Source organism: Martes martes (assembly GCF_963455335.1).
Source record: "Martes martes genome assembly, chromosome: 2".
NCBI classification, from domain to species: Eukaryota; Metazoa; Chordata; class Mammalia; order Carnivora; family Mustelidae; genus Martes; species Martes martes.
Genome location: NC_137889.1, coordinates 173,542,593 through 173,563,705, shown reverse-complemented (window position 1 = coordinate 173,563,705; position 21,113 = coordinate 173,542,593).

Below are 21,113 nucleotides of genomic sequence, written 5' to 3'. Positions count from 1 at the left end.
TTTTGTTAAAAAGTCAGTTACAGGGCCACACCAGAATCAGGGGTGGTGGGGGGGTGGGGGGAGGGGAGGAATAGTCTCCACCTCTCAATGGAGGATTGGGAAAGAACTTGTGGTCATCTTTAATCCATCATCTTCAATCAATTCAGAAAGGCAATCATTTTGACTCCAACTCTTGTTGATGAAAATGTTTCTAAAAATACATTGGTCCTACAAGTACATTAGAATGGACCTAGTGTCCTCAATGAGTAAAGGTCTTTTGGAAACCCAGGGTTTCTGTTCTTCATTTTGATTATTATTTCCAAGTTTGGGTTCTTGGTCACAAGCGAACTGGTTTTGTTATCTTGGGAAAATCACAGAGGATTTTAATGCTCGTGTTCCTACCCACGAAGTGAAGGGGTGGAGTTGCATGACTTCTATTTTCATTTCCAGTTCTACGATGCTGTGATTTTATTGTTTTATGTAGGAAGTACAGGAGATTGGGCTACATCTGTAATAAATTCAAGACATACCCTCGATGCATAAATTTCTTGTATGAACTTTTGCTTGTTTGTGTTGTCTCTCATAGAGTGGAAATGTAGAGCATTTTTGTTCGATGGTTGAGGGTGGATAATTTTTCTTTTTCTAGATAAACGAAGGGAAGTTTATTGCTAGTTGGACCACTCTGAGGAAGGGTAATTAATTGTTAAGTTCAGCTAATCAAGTTATGATAGAGACAGCTAGCAGTTCTCCAAAATCCATCTTCTCATCTTCCTGGACACATAGCAGAGAGCATTTCCAGCCCTTCCGGAAGGTGGGCATAGCCATGGGACTGTGCTTTAACCAATGAAGTCAGAGTCGAAGTACTGTATGTTCTTTTCCCTGGTCAGTAGGCTGGAATGGAGACAAACATTGAGAGTGACTTTGAAAGTCCCTGACTTTTTTTTTTTTTTTTTAAGATTTATTCATTTATTTGAGAAAGAGAGAGAGAGGGAGAGAGAGAGTGCGCAAGCAGGGGGAGGTGCAGAGGAAAAGGAGAGAGAATCTGAAGCAGACTCCCTGATGAATGTGAAGCCTGACACGCAGTCTCCATCCCACCACCATGAGATCATGACCTGAGTGGAAATCAAGACTCAGATGCTTAACCGACTGAACCACTCAGAAAGTCCCTTCTTGAAGATGGAGGAGTCTCCATCAGTGTGTGACTCTAGGCACCTGGTGGGGAAGGGCTGACCTGTTCCCCCACCCATTTATGTAATAAATGAACTTCCTTATGCCTGAGTCTTTATCGTTGTGCCCATTTATTTGTCACAGCCATCGGTCTATAATACATATATTTTACTTTGTTTTTCAAGGTGCTTCAAAGTATTTTGCTACTACTCTATTGGCTACAAAAAGAAAACCAAATGCTTTTCTGTTGGGACACCTTCAAGATAAGATGATAGCCATAGTGTCCTATGTGTCTCCTGAAGCCAAGTCTCAGACATAATTATATAGTAATTATATTACTATGTAATTGAGGTAGCCCCCCGAAAACTTCTAAAAAATTATTTCTAAGGGGCACCTGGGTGGCTCCGTGGGTTAAAGCCATTGCCTTCAGCTCAGGTAAAGATTCCAGGGTCCTGGGATCAAGCCCCACATCAGGCTTTCTGCTCAGCCGGGAGACTGCTTCCCTCTCTCTTTCTCTCTGCCTGCCTCTCTGCCTACTTGTGATCTCTGTCAAATAAATATGTAAATAAATAAATTCTAAAATCAGTTAAATATTCTCTTTTTTTCCCCCTCAGTGCTCTACAGAACACAGTCAACAGCATTATCATAATTGCATTCTGTGGTACTGTATCAAGGGGCAAGGAGGTGCAGAGAACTGTTTACTCCATACAAAATGACATCAGAATACTGTGCATTTCGAATTCTCGTGTCCACACTTTGATAGTCTTTCTATTTCCTTCATGTCTGTTGGGTTGTTATCCTTGCACCAAAATCCTCCGTTACCTTGCAGTTGGCTCCTCACAGCTAAGAAAACTGAAAAATCTTATTTTCTTGAATGGGGGTTCCAATAAGAGTGACCAAGAGAGAGGGCGCATGGCTGTTGGGACCTTGGCTGGGTTGTGTGGGTGTGGCTGCTTAGGAACCTTCTTTCATTTGTTGCCTCCTGAGCTCTAAGTACTTAGCGGAGGTCGATGGATATTTGATTTCTGTACCTGGGCCAAAATCTGGCCTGATGTTTGCTTTATTATTTTGCCTTCTTCCATTTGTAGAAATGTTCACGCTTTGCAGAGAGGGGGCTAAAGAGATGAATTGCCAGAAATTCTGTCAGACATGGGACACTCTATAAAAATAGTAGATTTCAGAAAATTTAAAGAAATGTGATCGTGGGGGCGGGGGGGACACCTGGGTGGCTCAGTGGGTTAAGCCTCTGCCTTCGGCTCAGGTCATGATCCCAGGGTCCTGGGATTGAGTCCTGCATCGGGCTCTCTGCTCAGTGGGGAGCCTGCTTCCTCCTCTCTCTCTGCCTGCCTCTCTGCCTACTTGTGATCTCTGTCTGTCAAATAAATAAGTAAAATCTTTTAAAAAATTTTTAAAAAGAAATGTGATCGTGAAGAAAAAGTCAGAGTTCTAGTGCTCTATGAAAGCTGCTGTCCAGGCAGCTGGACTGGGGAAGGCATTCTATAAGGGGAGACCCTGAGGCCTGAATGGAGGGATCCCAGGAGGTGAATCTCAGGTGACTCTGAGGAGAGCGGTTTTGCCTCAGAATTGTCAGTGGGCCTCAAGTCCAGACAGATGTGATTTTGCCTTCTTCTAGGGAATTGTGATGAATAACTGTGGCATTGACTTAGGGGAGACACAAGTAGTTAAACTACAAAGTGGAACTATAGTTGACTCTAAAAACCTAATTTATGGATTAACTGGTGCCCAGTCAAAATGACTAACAATTCTGGAACTATAATTACCCACCTGTAGGCTTTATTTTTGTCCTCCAACTTTCTATTTTTTTCTGCATTGTACAAATATTTAATAATGAGCATGCATTCCTTTTATAATAAAAAATTCCGATTAACTTAATTAGAAAAAAATTACTCACCAGGTGATGGGAGTTTTCTCATTAATTTATCATCAGGCGTCATAATCTGGCTTTATAATCTCTGCCTACCAAGGACCAGTTATGTTTGTGCTCTCTATGGCTGACCCTGGGCGGTGTGGTGCAAGGGGTGTGGTAGGGTGAGGAGATGACAGGAGGGGTAAAGGGAAAGTTTGTTTTCCAGAGCACTGCCCATGGCGGAGAGACTCACTGCGATTCCTTCTGAGTGGGAGCCACACGTTAGCAAGTGGCTTGCGGTGATTTTGAGGGGAAAGGGGAGGGAAGAAAGCAGGGGTTCCTTTGGGGGGTGGAGGGAAGCTCTCAGAGTGTCTGGTTTTGTCACAGTCACGCACCATCACTGATGGCCTTACATCTGGAAATCTGGGTTTGGTCCAAATGGGAGGCTCGGAGAGAAGTCTAAAACTCCCTAGACAATATGGTTCCCGCAAGGCCACCCAGGGCCATGTTCTATCTTCTGCTGATGGGCTGGTTGGGTAAACTTGTTGGGTTGATCTGTTTGGGTAGTGCCTGAAAGGTTACAACACCAATAGCCTTTGTCTGGGTTAGACCCGTTGCTGGTGTTTGGGGTGCTGAGTGGAGACTTGGGAACACCTGAAGTGATTGACTCAATGCCAACGACATCATTCATTTTGCTTTGTACTTTCATCCGAGAGAAGGATGCGGTCCTTGCTCGCTGAGTCTCGTAAGGAAAGTGTCTTCCGTTTCTCTGAGGCGCGGTGCAATTCACACTTTGCACGTGGGGGAAAGCGGACTTTAGTCACCGTTTGTACTGAGGTTCAGAGATGGGCAGATGAGAATTCTGGAGACCACGCAAAAGGAAAATACATCATCACAAAGAGAAAAATGTATCTGGAATTCGAAAGCCTGGTTAAACTCTGAAAAGAAGCCCTCACGCAGGGGAAAGGGGCAACGCTTGACAACTTCACATCATCATTCCAGGAGCAATTAACCAACCTCACATTGTGCTTGTAATTGTAGCCTTTTCCTGTTTCTGGCTCTGGGGTTTAAAGGCAAAATAGGCCCTTTGTGACGCTCTCAGAAGAACCATTTCCACATTTTGGTTTGGCAAAGAACAGCTCAGCTTTCGGGGGCCCTTCTAGCTTTTTTATTCCACAGGGATTAGGCAAGCAAAACTGGATGGGCTGAATCGTGATCATCATTAGGGCATTTCTTGCTTCGCTCTTCTCAGATGGCTGTTTTTGTTACAAACCAAGTTTTTGTTACAAACCAAGTCATTCTGCCGCTGAAAGGTCATTGTCTAACTGGGACATCTGCTTGCTGCGCGGAGAGTTTCAGAACCAGATCCCCTCTGACAAGGATCATTGGGCTCTGCAGTCCTCGTCATCTGGAATGTGGTTCTCTCCCCCAGTGAAGTGTCCCCAAGCCCCATCGTGGGGGAGGGGAGGTTGTGGGCAAGGTCATCAACCCCTGAGAAGGCGCCCTGACCTCCCCAGGACTGAACTTTCAACCCCTTAAGCTGACAGTTAGTGGTGGATGCACAAATTTTGTTTGCGACTAATTGCAGCTTGTAAATGGAGCATTGTGGCCCCGGAGAAGAGCCAGCAGTCTGTCCCTCTCCCCAGGGTCACCCAAGTGGAATCCGGACACAAGAAAGCCTGTACCCTAATGGGCCTCCTCCCCAGCCCTTCCAACCTCTTGGGCGCTGCTCCCTTCATCAAGTTGAGAGCTAGAGGGCACAGCGGGAGACCCCCACGGGACTCCCCTCCAAATGCCAGGCTATTCATAGCAACTTGCGTCTCCCTCAGGAATTCCCACAGACCAACTTGCCAGAGCTGACTATTGTCTCCCCACCCAGCAGCCAGGGCCTTTCACAGACCCAAGGACACACACGCCATGTCAAAGCACGAAACGCCTTGCAAACCATCCACTGGGGGTTCACCCAGGAAACTCCTGGAAGTTGAGAGGAGGAAAAGCAGACACAAGGAGAGAGGGCAGATACGATTTTCCAGCAGATTGCTGATTTTTCATTTCGCAAAGCAGATACACTTTGTCAATGACGAGTAAGCCAGAGAGGGGCTTAGAACGGGAAGCTACGTTTCCATGTTTCCATACAATGGAGGCGAGATCAGGGCTGCGCCCAGCCTCCATGAGAGCAAGGCTGGTTGCAGGGCGAATCGCAGACCTCGGGGGCCGAAACCTTCTGCTGGAAGACAAAAGGGGTAGCCGGCGGTGACTCCCTTTGTTTTCCTCGATAGTCTCATTGGACTGAGGTGGTGGCTAATATCATCCTGTATCCTTCGACCATGAAAAGAACATAAGGAACTCTGAAAGTGTAGAGTGAGCTTCCCAGGCAAGCATCATATTGTTCTCAGTTAATCAAATTTGTCAAATTGTTCCCAGTGCCTTAGAGCTAAAGGGTGGTACTTAAGACCACGGTAAACAAATCCCCAACCATCTGCTCTGACAGCTGTTGGACCTTGAGCAAGAACTTGTACCCATGGAGTCTTTTGAGAGCCCCTAGGCACGGGGGTAGACTCCAACGGTTCAATCAAGTGGCCAAAGGTTAACACCACTCTCTCAACAAGGGATAGCGACACCCAGCTAGAGGGGCTCCGAGGAATGAGCTATGTGAACAAAATTTCCTTTTGCCCATATCTTCCAAACACACCACTTTCTGTGTCTGCTGCATATTTCCTCAATACCTTCAGCCCAGCCTTAAAAAATCAATGCAGTTAGTGAACTGCTTAGTCGAAACTGAACACATCTATTGATGCTGAAATAAGAGCTAGGCACTTCCAGCTAATTTAAAGAAATCTGCTTGGATGATCTTTTCGATCCCTTGCCTTTCCAGTGTGAGGGCTCTGAGTGTTAGCTTGCAGTGACAATACATTATTTCTATGCAAATTGTTTGCTTCTAACAAGTTAGTCTCTGGGTGCCAATTTCATCAGGCCAGGTAGGTTTCATTAATAACGTTGGAATGGGGCGACCAACGATCCCAGAGACCCTGAGACGGCCCCAGTCTAAAACCAAAAATCTGCATCCTGGGAAGATGCTCATTCCCAGAGGAAATGTGACACTCTCTTACTAGGCTTTGCCTGCCAGATTGTCCCTGTGAGTCTGGAAAGTGCTGCAATGTCACAACCTCACAGCGTCACAACGTCATTGACTCAGACTTCCTGCGTTTCAAGTCCTAGTAGGGCCCATGCTGCCAAGAGGGGGACTTCTGAAAGTAGCTAGGGGCCTCTCTGCTGGAGGTCTAATTATTTTGTAATTATCCAAGAGTAAGGGGACCCTTTGTGACACTGGGTGGGTGGGGGTTGCTCAACACCCAAGTAGCCCACACTGAGTCCCCACGAGGGCATTTTTTTTTTAAGATTTTATTTATTTATTTATTTGTGAGAGAGATTAGGAGCAGGAGGCCAGGCAGAGGCAGAGGGAGAAGTGGACTCCCCGCTGAGCAGGGAGCCCTATGTGGGACTCAATTGGAGGACCCCCGTCTCCCCGGGGATCATAACCAGAGCAAAGGTAGATGCTTAACCGACTGAGCCACTCAGGTGCCCCCACACGTGGACATTTAATAATGAGGTTTTTTTTTTTTAAGATTTTATTTATTTATTTATTTGACAGATCACAAGTAGGCAGAGAGGCAGGCAGAGAGAGAGAGGAGGAAGCAGGTTCCCTGCGGAGCAGAGAGCCCAATGCGGGATGCGATCCCAGGGACCTGTGATCATGACCTGAGCCGAAGGCAGAGGCTTTAACCCACTGAGGCACCCAGGTGCCCAATACTGAGTATTTTAATCTTTCTTCTGTGTCCTCAATTTCTGATAAGGAAGAAAAAGCCCACAAGACAGATTTTTATAAATATTTTCTTGGGACATTTTGTATTTCCATTTGGGAATTTGGGACATGTGAGAAAGAGAGAAGATAGGAACAAATATTTCAATTGTGCAAACCTTTCTTTTCCTTTCCTGCCTTCTTAGGAGAGCAAAGTCTTTTTGTGGGTTACAATCTATCCAGATCTAAATTTACACTCGAATTTACTTATTCTGCCCAATTTAACCCAAGTCAGTGCTTTTTAAACTCAGATGTTTCAATGGTTCTTGCTAACCAGAAATTCTGACTCAGTAGGTCTGGGGCGAGGCCTGAGAGTCTGCATTTGCAGGTGATGTCCGTGGTCTAAGGGCCACGTGTGGGGTAAGCCAGTCCCAGGGGGCTGGACCTAAGTTCCCTCTACCCTTAGAAAATTTTTAAAAAGAGGAAAAGATTTTAAAAGGAGGAGAGGGAGAAAATTGTGCTTTTTATCTTAAAAGATAATGCCCATTGAAACAGAGAGTACTGTGTGCTTTAGCATACAACACAAATGTAATTAGAATTGAACCAAAACATCAGTGTACCTAGGAGAGAAAGGCAGATGGGAGGAAGTGGAGGGCAGTTAGGAGGCCGGTAGCAATCGCAGTGTCTGTGGCCGGAGGGGAGCCACTCTTCTTCCAAGCACTCGCACCTGCCTTTTCTTCCATTGCCCTCTCGCCCGGACATTAGCAGCCAGGCATTTCCTCCCTAAATAGCAGCCAGGCATTTCCTTCCCAAAGTTGCTCGAGTGTACCCAATGCTTTTGGCACGAGACAGGGAGAGGTTTCATTCTCTTTCTATCGGTTGCAAGAACCCTGCAAAAAGACCCATTAAAGATGAAAAATGAAACGTGCTCTGAAAAACGTACCAATCTTTTCCTGTTGCTTATAGTTTATTGTGTTTCCGAGGACACAAAAACAGATAATGAAATGCATAAGTAAGTCAAGGAGGAAATATCATTAAGTCAAATGCCTGACAGAAAATGGATGCTAGTAAATCACAGGCAGTTCTGATATTGTTTTACAATAAAAATTGTTAATGCAATTCGATGAGCTGCTCTTGCTCACAGCCCTGGTTAATGAGATGACACATTTAGGGGCAGAAAAGGAATTCTGGGATTAAATGTTTTAATTATTTAAGAACAAAATAGATGGGCCTTAGAAACGGATGAGATGTTATTCCCCAAATTGCATCACTCGTGACCTTGGAAGACTTTACATCTTTTTCCCTGAAGAGGAGCATCAAATGTGCAAGATTAAATGGTCACGAAGCACCGAAGGAACAAACGGAAATCCTCCAATGTATGTTGATGTTCTAGGGGAAATGTGTAGTCAGGCCTCTATCCGGTGTGACTTTTACTTACTGCCCTTTCGGGGGCTTTAGGCTAAAATAGAAAACCCTTTTTCCCTTAGAGGTCAGCATCAGAGCAGAGGTGGCCCAAATCATGCTCCCTGCTGGTTTGCGTGTTTTTTTTTTTTTTTTAAAGATTTTATTTATTTATTTGACAGACAGAGATCACAAGTAGGCAGAGAGGCAGGCAGAGAGAGAGAGAGGGAAGCAGGCTCCCCGCTGAGCAGAGAGCCCGATGCGGGACTCGATCCCAGGACCCTGAGATCATGACCCGAGCCGAAGGCAGCGGCTTAACCCACTGAGCCACTCAGGCGCCCCAAGGTTTGCGTTTTCACAAAGGAGGAGTATGAAATTGAACAAAGATAATTCGGTGTTTGTCCCTTACCCGGGAGACCGACTCTATCCAACTGCTTCCCCTATTCTTGTTTTGCACATAAATGTTCTTTTTGATCTGAGGTCCTCAGATGTCCTTTTACACTGTGAGATCCTGGTGAGCGGAGCCCTTCCCGTGCTCATCACCCACACAGGGCGCTTCTCAGTCCAGCGCACACCAGTCCAGGTCTGCTGGAGATCGCGAGCGCTGCGTTCGTGTCTCCACATGGATGAAGGAGCTTGAGCTCCTCTCCTTTTCCTTAATATGGGTATGTGGGGCTGCTGGAGGAAGGACTGAAGAGGGACAATGCAAAAGGACCAATTTTATTCTTGTGCTTCTGCTGCCTTCACGTTCAGGTTCACGGCCTCGGTTCAGAACCATGGACATACCTCTAGAGCGTGGTCACATCTCATGGGGTCTCCACAGACCGCACTTTGTCACTGCTGGCCAGCGTGGCTCACAGGCAACGAGATTGTTTAGTGTCCCTCCTGGCTTCCTTTTCTTTAATTTGCTCAGTCATGTGCACAGATGGACACACTCGTTCCATTTATATACAGTGTGTACACGTCACCCGGTGACTTTCTCCCCACTTTTTCCTGTTCTCCTCTACTGATCTGCATATTTCCCACGACTGCCTCGTGACATCCCACTCTGGACTCTCCATTCCTGAGGACACAGGCTCCTTCAGTCACTCAGTCAATGAACAAATCCTCTCTGAGCGCCTTCTACGTGGCAGGCACTGTTGCACGTGCTGGGGTTCAACACCAACCAACAGGAAGTTCTTGGCTTCTTTCATTCTAGTGGAGGCTTTGAGAGAAGGTGGACAAACAAGCAAATAGAGAACACTGTATCCAATGGCCATAGAGAGAAGGATGCACGAAGGGAGGAAGATGGGGAGAACTGTGTCGGTTGTGGAGGTCGCTCTTTTATATGGAGAAGTCAGAGAAGCCCTTGTCCGAGGTTCGGGCTGGATTTCACACAACTTCAGAGGTTGCCTTCCTCCCCCCTACCCCCCACCCCAGTTGCTATATATCCACGTAGCTGTAAACGTTTCCTAGAAGATGGAATCAGAGTGCTTGAGGACCTATGGTGGTGTTTGATAAGGGTGACATTTTAGCAGAGACCTGGGGGAAGTGAGGCAGTGGATCACACACCCAGCTGAGGGAAGGGCATTTCAGGCAGATGGAAGAGCAAATGCGAAGCCCTGAAGCAGGAGCAATTCTTGGGGTGTTGGAGGAACAAGGCCAGTGGTTGGAACGGAACGTGTGAGGGTCAGGTGGTAGGAGATGAAGTTGGGGTGGAGGAGGCCAGATCATAGAGGGTCTTGAGGACCATGGTAGGGGCTTGTCTTGCATTTTAATGGAAACAGAATGTAGGTGGAGACTTTTGAACTGAGGAGTGACATGATTTGATTTGTATATTTTAATTTGATTTGTATATTATAATATACATGTATATACAATATAATGTATAGTATAATATAATGTAATGTATTATATTATACATTATAATATAATAATATATATTATATTTGTATATTTTAACTTGATTTGTCTATTATATTTGTATATTTCACGCTGACTGAATTGTGGATAATTAATGAAAGGGACAAGAGTGCGAGAAGATACTGATGAGGTCATAGCAATCCTCCAGGTGAGAGAAGGTGACTGCTTGGCCCAAGGTGGTAATGAGCAGAAGTGGTAGGAACTATTAATTCTGGATATGTTTGAAAGAAGCCTTGTTTTGTTTTGTTTTGTTTTAAGATTTCACTTTTTTAGACACACACACACACACACACACACACACACACACACACACACGAGTAGGGCAAGGGGCAGAGGGAGAGGCAGAATCCCAAGCAGACTCCATGCTGAGCACAGGGCCAGACACAGGGCTCCATCTCAGGACCCTGACTGAGATCATGACCCAAGCCATGACCTAAGCCAAAGTTGAGCAACAAAGTTGACCTACGCCAACTGATGGAGCCAGCCTGGTGCCTCCCACGAGAAACCAAAATTACACGATTCCTAGGATCTGCTGACTTCATGTGCACTGTGATGAGGGTCCCTTTCTTGCATGCCAGGTCTATTTGACCATTTAATATCCTACAGAGGGAATGGCAGAACCTCAGAGTCTGAAGGGTTCTTAGAGGCAGGACATCTAGTGGAAGAGAAGTGAGAACAGAGTCTTCAAGGTTGGCTTGGTATTCAAGGTTGGTCTTCAAGTTTGTGTGGTCTTGGCTTGGTCTTCAAGCTTGTGTGGTCTTGAATTTTGATAGGGGTAGATAAGGATGAGATTGATGCCTTATAGTAAACACTGGCCCATTTGGAATTCACAGAGGTCCCACACTAGTCCTCTGAAGGAGGAAGCTGGATCTTAGTGTGAAGAACCCCAAAATTGAAAACCCCCAATCTCAGGGAGTTTTCTTTTGGGCTGTCTGTTCCAACTGCTCACACGTGCAGAGATGCCCTGTCTAGCATCCCAGAGTGTGTAAACCTAGCCTTGACAACACTTCCAGTAGCAGAGTGTTCATTATTTTAAGCATTCACCATGTTGTTGGACAGCTTTAAGCTTCTGGAAGATTTTTCTTGTACAGGGCTGAAATCCTTTTTTTTTCTACCCTTCCCTCTGGAGCTATGCTGGCCAGGAGAGGCAATACTGCTGTCTTGGTTAGAAGTATAGGCTCTGGAGCCAGATGGTCTAGATCAGAATCCATGTTCTTTGTGAGCTTGACCTTGAGTAAGCTACTTAAGTCTTCTGTGCCTCAGTTTCCTCATAAACAAGGTAGCATGTCTGAAGCACTCAGAGAGGACATAATACAGAATAAGTGCTCCAAAAGAGTAATCATTAACAATTCATCTCATATTTTGATATGACTGTGAGAAACTGTCCCATATTTGAACACAGATCTCATGACACTGTGTTTTTCACACTATTATTATTAATGGTCACTAAGTTTTGTGGTCCCACATAATCCCTGGCAGCAACTTTCAAAGAAATCTTACATAAGCGAAATACCTGATGTTTGCCTTGGAGCAGCAAGTAAAGTGGAACTATTCTTTACTTGTTTTGGGCTCAAACAGCAAGAAACCTGTTGTTGGTTCTCTGGAATTTAGAGGTTGAGTCCCAAACCCCATTTCTCTCGGTAAGTAATAAGTATTTCAGGATGTGCCGAAGGACCGTGGTGAAAAGACCAGGTTTTAGAGGCTGGTTTTCAGCATGTGAATCTGGCCCTGGCACTTAGCATTCTATAATTATGGACAATTTATTTAATGATAATGATACTTTTCCTGAGGTTTGCTGTGGCGTTTAAATGAGAAAATTATACAAAGTGCTTAGCACAACGGCGCAGATCAAGAAACACTAGCAATAATTTCTTTCAAGATTTTATTTATTTATTTGACAGAAAGATAGAGAGAGCCAGAGAGCACAAGTTGGGTGGGGTGAGAGGATGGCAGAGGGAGAAGTAGATGCGAGACTGGATCCCAGGACCCTGAGATCATGACCTGAGCCGAAGGCAGACACTTAACCGACTGAGCCACCCAGGTGTCCCAGCAATAATTTTAAGTTATGGGAATGCATTTCTAAAGGAAGTCAATTCTTAAAAATGACCTTGATTGAAAGTAACCCAAACCACATCCTCTGGGCTTCTGAGTGCATTTTAAGTAGATAGGAAGAGAGGAAAGTCAAAACTTGCTGCTCCTACCTTCCTGCCAAGTGCAGGATCCCAACGCTGAAGGAGGCTGACTGTTGGAACCACACAGAGCTGATTGCACCATCATGAGAAATGCAGGAGTCCTTGAAGTCGGCTTACCTGATACCCACCCATCAACTGAAAATTTAAAAATTTGCTTGAACTGGTTCTTTGGTAGTAGGTAGGTTGTTTTTTTGTTTCTTTGTTTGTTTTGTTTTGTTTTTGACAGACAGAGATCACAAGTAGGCAGAGAGACAGGCAGAGAGAGAGAGAAGGGAAAACAGGCTCCCCACCCAGCAGAGACCCTGATGTGGGGCTCGATCCCATGACCCTGGGATCATGACCTGAGCCAAAGGCAGAGGCCTTAACCCACTGAGCCATCCAGGCGCTCCAGTAGGTAGGTTTTTAAACAACATTCCCCCCCCCCCCGCTGCCCCGAAAACAAAATAACACATTCTTAATATAGAAACATAGGAAAGCACGGAATAACACAAAGAAGCAAATCATGTAAATTTTGACTACCCAGACATTGCCCCTTGTGAGGTTTGCTGCACAACATACTAGGTGGGTAAGCAGCATGACACAGGGCTATGTCTGCCTGGTCTACTTCCAAGACCCTAGCAGGGAACACAGTGTCTGGTACAGAGGCGTGCTCAGTACAGAGTCTTGTGGGTGAGTGACCTATCATCATGAATGTTAATGCATTCTTGTTCTCATGGGGGATTACAATTGCCAGGTAGATTTTTTTTAAAGATTTTCTTTATTTGAGAGAGAGAAAAAGAGTGAGCACAAGCGAGGGTGTGGAGGGTCAGAGGGAGAAGGACAAGCAGACTCCCCACGGAGCAGGGAGCCCAACACGGGGCTCGATCCCAGGACCCTGAGATTATGACCTGAGCCAAAGGCAGTAGCTTAACAGAACGAGCCACCCAGATGTCCTGCCTTGTCGATTTTTTTCATGGTTGCTTTACTTAATTGGATCCTCTAAAATACTGAATTTGAAACAAGCAGTGAATATAAGTAGATCCTGAATGTGTCAAGAATCACAGGCTCCTGTTTTGCCCATGTGATGGTCCACAGTCCAAGAAGTGCTCATGCGAATGGATCCAGAAGGGATGATCCCAAGGGAGCGGCCCCTGCCTTGGCTGGCTTCTCGTTTCCAGGTTCCAAGGGTCGGTGGTCCTGTAGCTTGGTCCCATCAGAAATCTCTTTTCCTGGGATTTTTTTACTCTACCTTCAATCGTTTTTACTCTACATTTTAAAGAATTTCTTCTCCCATTCCAATTCAACTTTCCTTCTAATCATAACAGGTACCACTCATTGTAGGCTTAAAATAGGCACAGTGCTATGCTAAGCCTCAAACAGGTATTACCTCACTGAATCTTCATAACAACTTTGTGTGGACTATGACTATTCTTATTTTATGGATGAAAAAAATGGAGGATTAGGGAGGTGAAGGGCTGGGCCCAAAGTCACAAGGCTTCTGAGTGGCAGATTCTGGTCTACATCTGCCTGAGTCCGAATTCCATGCTTCTACCACCTTGATAAGCTATTATCCAAGTTTGGGTAATTTTGCTTATTGTTCTCTATATTTAGCTTCAGATCATAAGCATTCACTAAAAATATTCCGTTACCTTCAGCATTATCATCTGAAACGTCTAAATGATATCCTCAGTGGGTATACTATAATTTGCCCCCTTCTTGCCACTTCCTGTTGAACTCGTGGTTTGTGCAGAATATCAGAGCAGAGATGCTCAAAGTTTGAAATTCAGAGAGTCAGGAAGAGTGTTCTGTCGTGGAGTGCCAGGAGTGAGAGGGGGGAGTGAGAAGAACCTGCTAGGATAAAAGGACCAGATGGAAGCTGGATGCTGAGAGACTTGCAACTTGCTAGGACCCAATATTTGGGTCCCAGGAAGTAATAGGAACAATAAGCAAGAGAGGTACAGAAGAAGGAAAGGGAAGGTTCTAGAATTTTACATTTTCTTATATCTGGGCTTTGCCTGTCCGGACACTTCACTGGGAAGAACTGTCCTTATTATCTAAAAGACCTGACATATCACAGGGGTTTGACCATCAGAGGTTGGGCCCAGGTGGGAAATATTCTCAAACTCTGATGTTCTGCTATGCTCTCTTCCTCTCGCCTGTGAAGAATCTGGAGGATGACTCATGCGGGGTTAGAAAGAGACTCCTTGGGGCATCTGGGTGGCTCTGTCAGTTGAGTATTTGCCTTTGGCTCGGGTCATGATCCTTGGGTCCTGGATGGAATCCCACCTTAGGCTTCCTGCTCAGCCAGGAGCCTGCTTCTCCTTCTCCCTCTGCCTGCTGCTCCCCCAACTTGTGCTTTCTCTCTTTGTCAAATAAAAAAAGAAAATACTTAAAAAAAAAAAAAAAAGAGGCTCCTTTTCCTGTCTCCCTTCCTCCCCCTCCTGGGGCTGGGTCTTTTCTGCTCTCAGAACCCTTGGCCCTGTCAGTGATTATAAGAGGCTGTGCAGACTGCTGCTTCAGACACTGCCCAGGGGCAGAGCACTGGCCGCCCAGTCCCAACCCTGCCTCATAAACAATGAAGACCCTTCAGCTTCTCTACCCTACCCCCGGCAGTCTGGGGCCACCCCTGGTGGGGCAGGGGTGGGTGACCAAGTGAACCCCAGTGCAGGAGGGCATAAGCGGGGGAGGTAGAAGGGCACCGTTAAAATCAGAGTTTTTTTGAACCCTGGGTTAAATTCAGCCCTTGCCATTCAGCTGTGTAACTTTGATTTGTGTTACTTCGCCAGGCAGAACCTCAATTTTCCTGTCTTATAAAATGGTGATAGTGATCCCTAATTTATGGACTTGCTGAAAGAACTGAATAAAATTGAATGATGGTGTTTGCCAGTCCGTATGTATTTCCTGATATTGATATGGCCAGCCTTAGTATCCGGAGGAACTACTTTTTTCTCTTCTGTTTTAAAAACATTCCCATTTTGATGTCGTCTTCTTCTACTTAGCTAAATGGGTTCATTTATGCCTAGATGGATTAGTTTACCAACCTTCCCTTCCCATCCCCCTCCCCCCAAGTTTTTGTTCTTGTAGGTTCTGGTTTGGAGAAAGGAGATGGAGGTCCTTTTTGTTTGAAGGATCCTGGGGCCAGAGGTGACCCTCAGGCGACCTTCTGTTCTAGCTGGAGAATCTAGCTGAAGATAAGTGTGCAGAAGGCACAGGAACCATTTGTGACTTTTTTGTTCCTGAGTATGTAAAGGCATGTGTACAGAAGCTAGCCCAACGTTTGCAGGGGAGAGAGTTCAACACTCCTTTCTCAGGATAAGAAATTCCGTTGGCATTATCATTTTCTTTTTCATCTTAGGAGACCGGAAGAGGAAATTGTGACAGTGGGAGGAAAGTGTGACCAATAATTGCCAATGAATTAACACTACTCTGTGATCTGCACCATAGTTGTCTGTGATACAGCATGATTGCAGAGGGTTTGAAAGAAAGAAAGAGAATGAAAAGACATTTGACCTAGGGACAAGATGGCGGTATATTCTCTCACAAAGACTAAAGAACAGTTCTCTCCTAAAACTAGATGGGAATGGCTGTTTGCAGCCTTTCGGAGATGCCATCCATGAGACACTCAGAATGTTGCAGTTCACAGTATGTCTTGTATTTTAATAAAACACATTATTTTGGAAGAAGGGAAGTTACATCCCAATAAGCCGGAAATGTTGTGGGAGTTAAATGGCGCCTGTTTACTAAACGACGGCTTCTTCTTCTTATTCCTTTAACAAGTTCCTCAATTCCCAGATGCTCCCTGTTTCTACTTTCAAGGGTAAACCCTGTCATTTCTTCTGTGACCATAACAAGCCATGTCTTTTTTCAGAATGTGGGTTCAGAAAACGGCCAATATTAATATTTAAATATGGAATTTTAGGACAAAACTGAAAAGAAAGTTAAAGTGCTGCGTCATTTCTAGACACTGTTTGATTTAGGGGATTTTAAATCACCAGTAACATCCCCGTTTAATTATTCTGGAAGTGATTGGGTTTGCCTAAATCTCAAAATTGACTGTGCCTACAGTGTGCTTGATTGCTATGCTGATGTTTACCACAAACAATCCCTCTGAGCTCAGCATCCATTTTTAATTTTTCTCCCAAATTAGAATTTAGCTTTTGAATAAAATTTGTTTACAGTTATTTAAAATTCCATGTAGATATATAAACTCCAACTTGCTCCCATTTAATTTCTCTGCCATTTTCACAGGCAATTTTTACATGCAAATTGTGTCACCCTTAACAACCTCGCCTCATTTTCTAATTTCCCTTTAATGGTTTTGTGTTCCAAGTTTAATTTAAGAATGGATTGCTTATATTTCACTTACAAATCTCCCTTCGAATCATTGTTATTAATATCACAATTTTGTTGTAATATCTGTAAAAGCACCAAATGTGTCCCCTTAAAGATGCATTTGCCAACCACCGAATTGCATACGTTTCAATTACAACTCTCCCTCGTAATTATTATTATTAATATCACAATTACTATTGTAATATCCATAAGACTGCAGAAGGTGTCCTGTCAAGGGTGCATTTACAAACAGCTTTTCCAGTTTCCGCTCAAGAAAAATGTGCCAGACTTTATCTAAATCTGACTTCTCCTATAATTTACATTAGGCAACACACTCCATCAATAAAACCATCAAAATGATCTACTGCATTGTAGACAAAAGTTATTGTGTCAAGTTGACACTAATCAGTTAATTCCAGTAAACCTTCAGATAAACAAAAGCTTGTTGTCTATTACTGATGTGTGTGATGGGCCTCTTGTATGTCCTATGGTTATGCCCATCTATAGAGATGTATCTGGCAGACACTTGCCCTGAGGCATCTATATGGAAACCGAGACAAGATCTATAGTTAATGATGTTGACCCTGACTCCCCCAACAGAGATTGAATTCAAGTCCTCATAATATCTCGACAGCTGATATGTATACTGTGCTAATAATATTAACAATTACTATGCCACTGGGATTCCCCAGGCTCTGGCTAAAAAAAGCGATCTTAAAGCTTCTCCCTTACATGAACTGATTTCCTTGTTTGTAACCGTCATCGGCATTGTCTCTCCATTATGACAAGGAGGAGCTTCTGAAAGGGGAAAGGCTTTTCTTAAAGTAGGTGTTTTATATTAATAAGAAATTCGGTGTGAGTTAACCAACTTCCAGGAGAGCTGATAGTATCAGTGATGGTCTGAGGAAATGTTTATAGTTACTCTTTTCCTGGTCACTGGGCCGGTACAAATGGGTGGGGGGAGAGAGAGCGAGCTTCACATTGTTACCGTCCATGCGGATCAGAAGGCGTTCAGAATGTCAACAGGCCGTCTATGGTGTGGTTCTCCTTCAGACACAAAGGGGCAGCCCGCCAATCCCCGCTTGGCATGATGGGTGGCTGTGGAACCAGAAATCGCCCTTGGGTCTGCTCAGCTAGCTGCCGAACCATGGAGAAAAGGGGAGGAATTGAATCAGACCTCTTCTCCTTACCTGTTTTCTCCTCCCCTTCCTGCTTCTCATTCCTTTACAAAGACTGAATGGGAACGGCCACGGAGAAGCTTGGGATGAAATGTTGACAGGGGGCACTGTTAGAAATTAAATTCTGCCCTATTTTGTGTACCATTCTTGTGAGTCACATTTGTGAATAGTAGCGAGAGATTTAATGATCGCATATTTTTTATCTTATTTCCCTTCGGTCGATGGCAATTTTTTTCTGTTAATGTCAACTTAGAGCTCAAAGTAATTTAGTAATTGATTCTAAGCACAGCAGTTCGCCAATGGCAGCTCTCCATTTGTGGGGAATATCTTTGCTAATTTTATCCATCAGAATGAGATTACCATGCTAATCTCGCCGATCCTCATCTCTTGGTCATTTGGGACATGCTGATGCAAATGACTTATTAGACACAAGGCCTTCGTCCATCCTCAGGATGAGGGAAAGATGAAAGGAAGCCAAGATAAGGATATTATAATGCCTCCACACACACAGATGGTAGGCATACCTACCACCAAAATGATAAGACCCTAAACTGGAAACTAGGAGAAAAACTAGTTAGGACAAATGAAAAATACAACAGATCAAAATATATTAAATACTTGGAAGAGAAAGAACACAAAGAATTGAGTCAGGACAAATGCATCTGGGGACATGTAATTGGAAACCTAAATATTCAAAGGGCCAGGGAAACCTAGAAAGTCGTTAAGTCAGGTGGAGGGAGGGGGGCACCCTTAATGAGATTAAGTGGAGAAAACCAAAATGGCTGTGTTAACAAAAAGATTGAGGCTCTATCTACAGACACAATCTGTCTGTTTTCAGTGAATGGTTACTAAGTTAGTGATTGGTTGTTCCTCTGATTTAATTAAAATGCTCAAACTAGGGTGAGCGTGTGTGGTAAAAATAGCCCGAAACTAGTTTGGGTTACACATACACAATAGGGTTTTGTAGCACACAATGGACTGAAAGGTCTTCCAAAGACATTTCTAGTAAATGGACACATTCTCAAGTGCCCTGCTTTATGAAATAGCCAAATACTTACAGGGAGTTCAGAAAAGATCAGTTTAAATAATTCAGGTATGAGGGGATTTCAAGAAAGAAAAATTAGCTAATATAGTAGCTGGGTGAGTGCTTACGAACGCAGAAGACCCCCCAGAGAGATGAAAGATGTTTTGCATTTCAGATGCCTGATATGACATCAAAAGAAGAAAATCTAGATATTAAGCAAATAAATAAATCCTGTCTTTGGTCTCCTCCACGAAAAGGAGGAGAAACTGATGTTGTGGTCATTTTATCCTCAAAACACCAAAACCTTATTATGAAAATAATGAAAATATATCGTGAAAAATCTATAATGAAACGATTTCCAAATTCTAATCATGGGCCCAATTATTTCAAATGTTTTATACTCTGAGGGTGCTATATAACAAGGTCAATGGCCTAACAAAAAGGACAAAAAATGCCAATGCATGCTGGCTGTCACAGATCGCAAACCTGACTCTGACATCACCCCTCCCAAAACCAGGCTTTTCTCCTGATGCCCCTGATCTGATGAGAGAGGCACAGTTCCAGAACTCAGGAGTAATTTTTTTTTAAAGATTTTATTTATTTATTTGACAGAGAGAGAGAGAGAGCGCGCCAGAACACGGGATGGGGGGGGAGCAGGGCATAGTGGGAAAGGGAAGCAGTGGGGGAGCCGGATGCGGGCCTTGATTCTAGGACCCTGTGATCATAACCCAAGCTGAAGGCAGAGGCTTAATGACTGAGCCACCCAGGCGCCCCAGAAGTCATCTTTTCTAAGTCTTAGGGTCCTCGTCCTTGTCCTTCTCACCATGCAGTCAATTGCCAAGTCACACAGAGTCTGGTTCTGAAAAGTCTCTCCCTACATTTTGTCTTCCTGCCGGATTTCTTCATTTGGGTCCTGATTTGTTATTATCATTGTGGCGGTGGTTGTTATTTTGAGGGCTAAATATTTCTTCGTGGTTACTTAGAGAGGTAGGTCAAGACCAGGGTGGAGGGTGTAGAAGTAGAAGCTAGATTTCTCTAACTATCTTGTACAGATTTGACTTTGGAACAATGTAAATTGTTTACATAATTATAAAGCAAATGAAATTGACAAATAAAGCTAAGATTCAAAAGCAAAACAAAGGGCGCCTGGGTGGCTCAGTGGGTTAAGCCTCTGCCTCCGGCTCAGGTCATGATTCCCCGGTACTGGGATCAAGCCCCGCATCAGGCTCTCTGCTCAGCAGGGGGCCTGCTTCCCCCTCTTTTTCTCTGCCTGCCTCTCTGCCTACTTGTGATCTCTGTCTCTGTCAAATAAATAAATAAAAATCTTTAAAAAAAAAAAATGAACCAAAGAGATAGAAGTAGGTATGTTTGATGACCTAACCACACAGAAGGGAACTGTTTCAAAAAGTTTCAAAACACAGTCATTTGACCACTTTTGATCCATTCTTTGGCTATATTTTTATAGCTCCCCACCCTAAGTCACCACACATCACTGCCAGAATACTTTCTTTGAAACCAAACTCCCAACTGGGCTGGAATGAGGGTGAAACAGGCAAAAGGCTCACTCTGGGTGCCAATTTTCAGGGGTCCACAAAACACTCATAATCAAAATAAATTTTATAATGCAACATTTTAAAATCAAAATTAATGCTGAACAAAATGATGAACAAAATATAAAAATTTTAAATAAAGAACAGGCTCCAATCCTGTATTTGCACAACTCTGCCTCACTTGTCTTACCTTAATTCTGCCCCTAGTTTCAGTTACACTTTATAAAAAAAAATAGCAAAGAAGGAACTGGGGGCTGTACTTTGCTGATTTAATTTTTTTAAATATCACTTTATAATATTCTTGATCTTGGGACGCCTGGGTGGCTCAGTCAGTTGGGTCCCTGCCTGCGGCTCAGGTCATGATCCCAGGGTCCTGGGATCCAGTCCTGCATCTGGCTCCTTGCTCACTGGGGAGCCTGCTTCTCCCTCTGCCTGCCACTTCCTCTGCTGTGCTCTTTCTCTCTCTGTCTGTCAAATAAATAAATAAGATCTTTTTAAAAATTAATATTATCGATCTTGATTACTGGGTTTTTAAAATATCGTGCCCAAGGTGGTTCATTGTCTTCACCCCAGTCCTAGCGTGCCCAGGGTTTCATCACATCAAGTGCAAATTCCTCGTCCTGGCATTTCAAGATTTTTCCATGAGAGGTAGTACGGTTTAGTGATTAACGTTATGGACTTTGAGCTAGCCAGTCCTGAGTACAAATCCTGGCTCTGCTGCTCACCAGCTGTGGCAAGCTTGG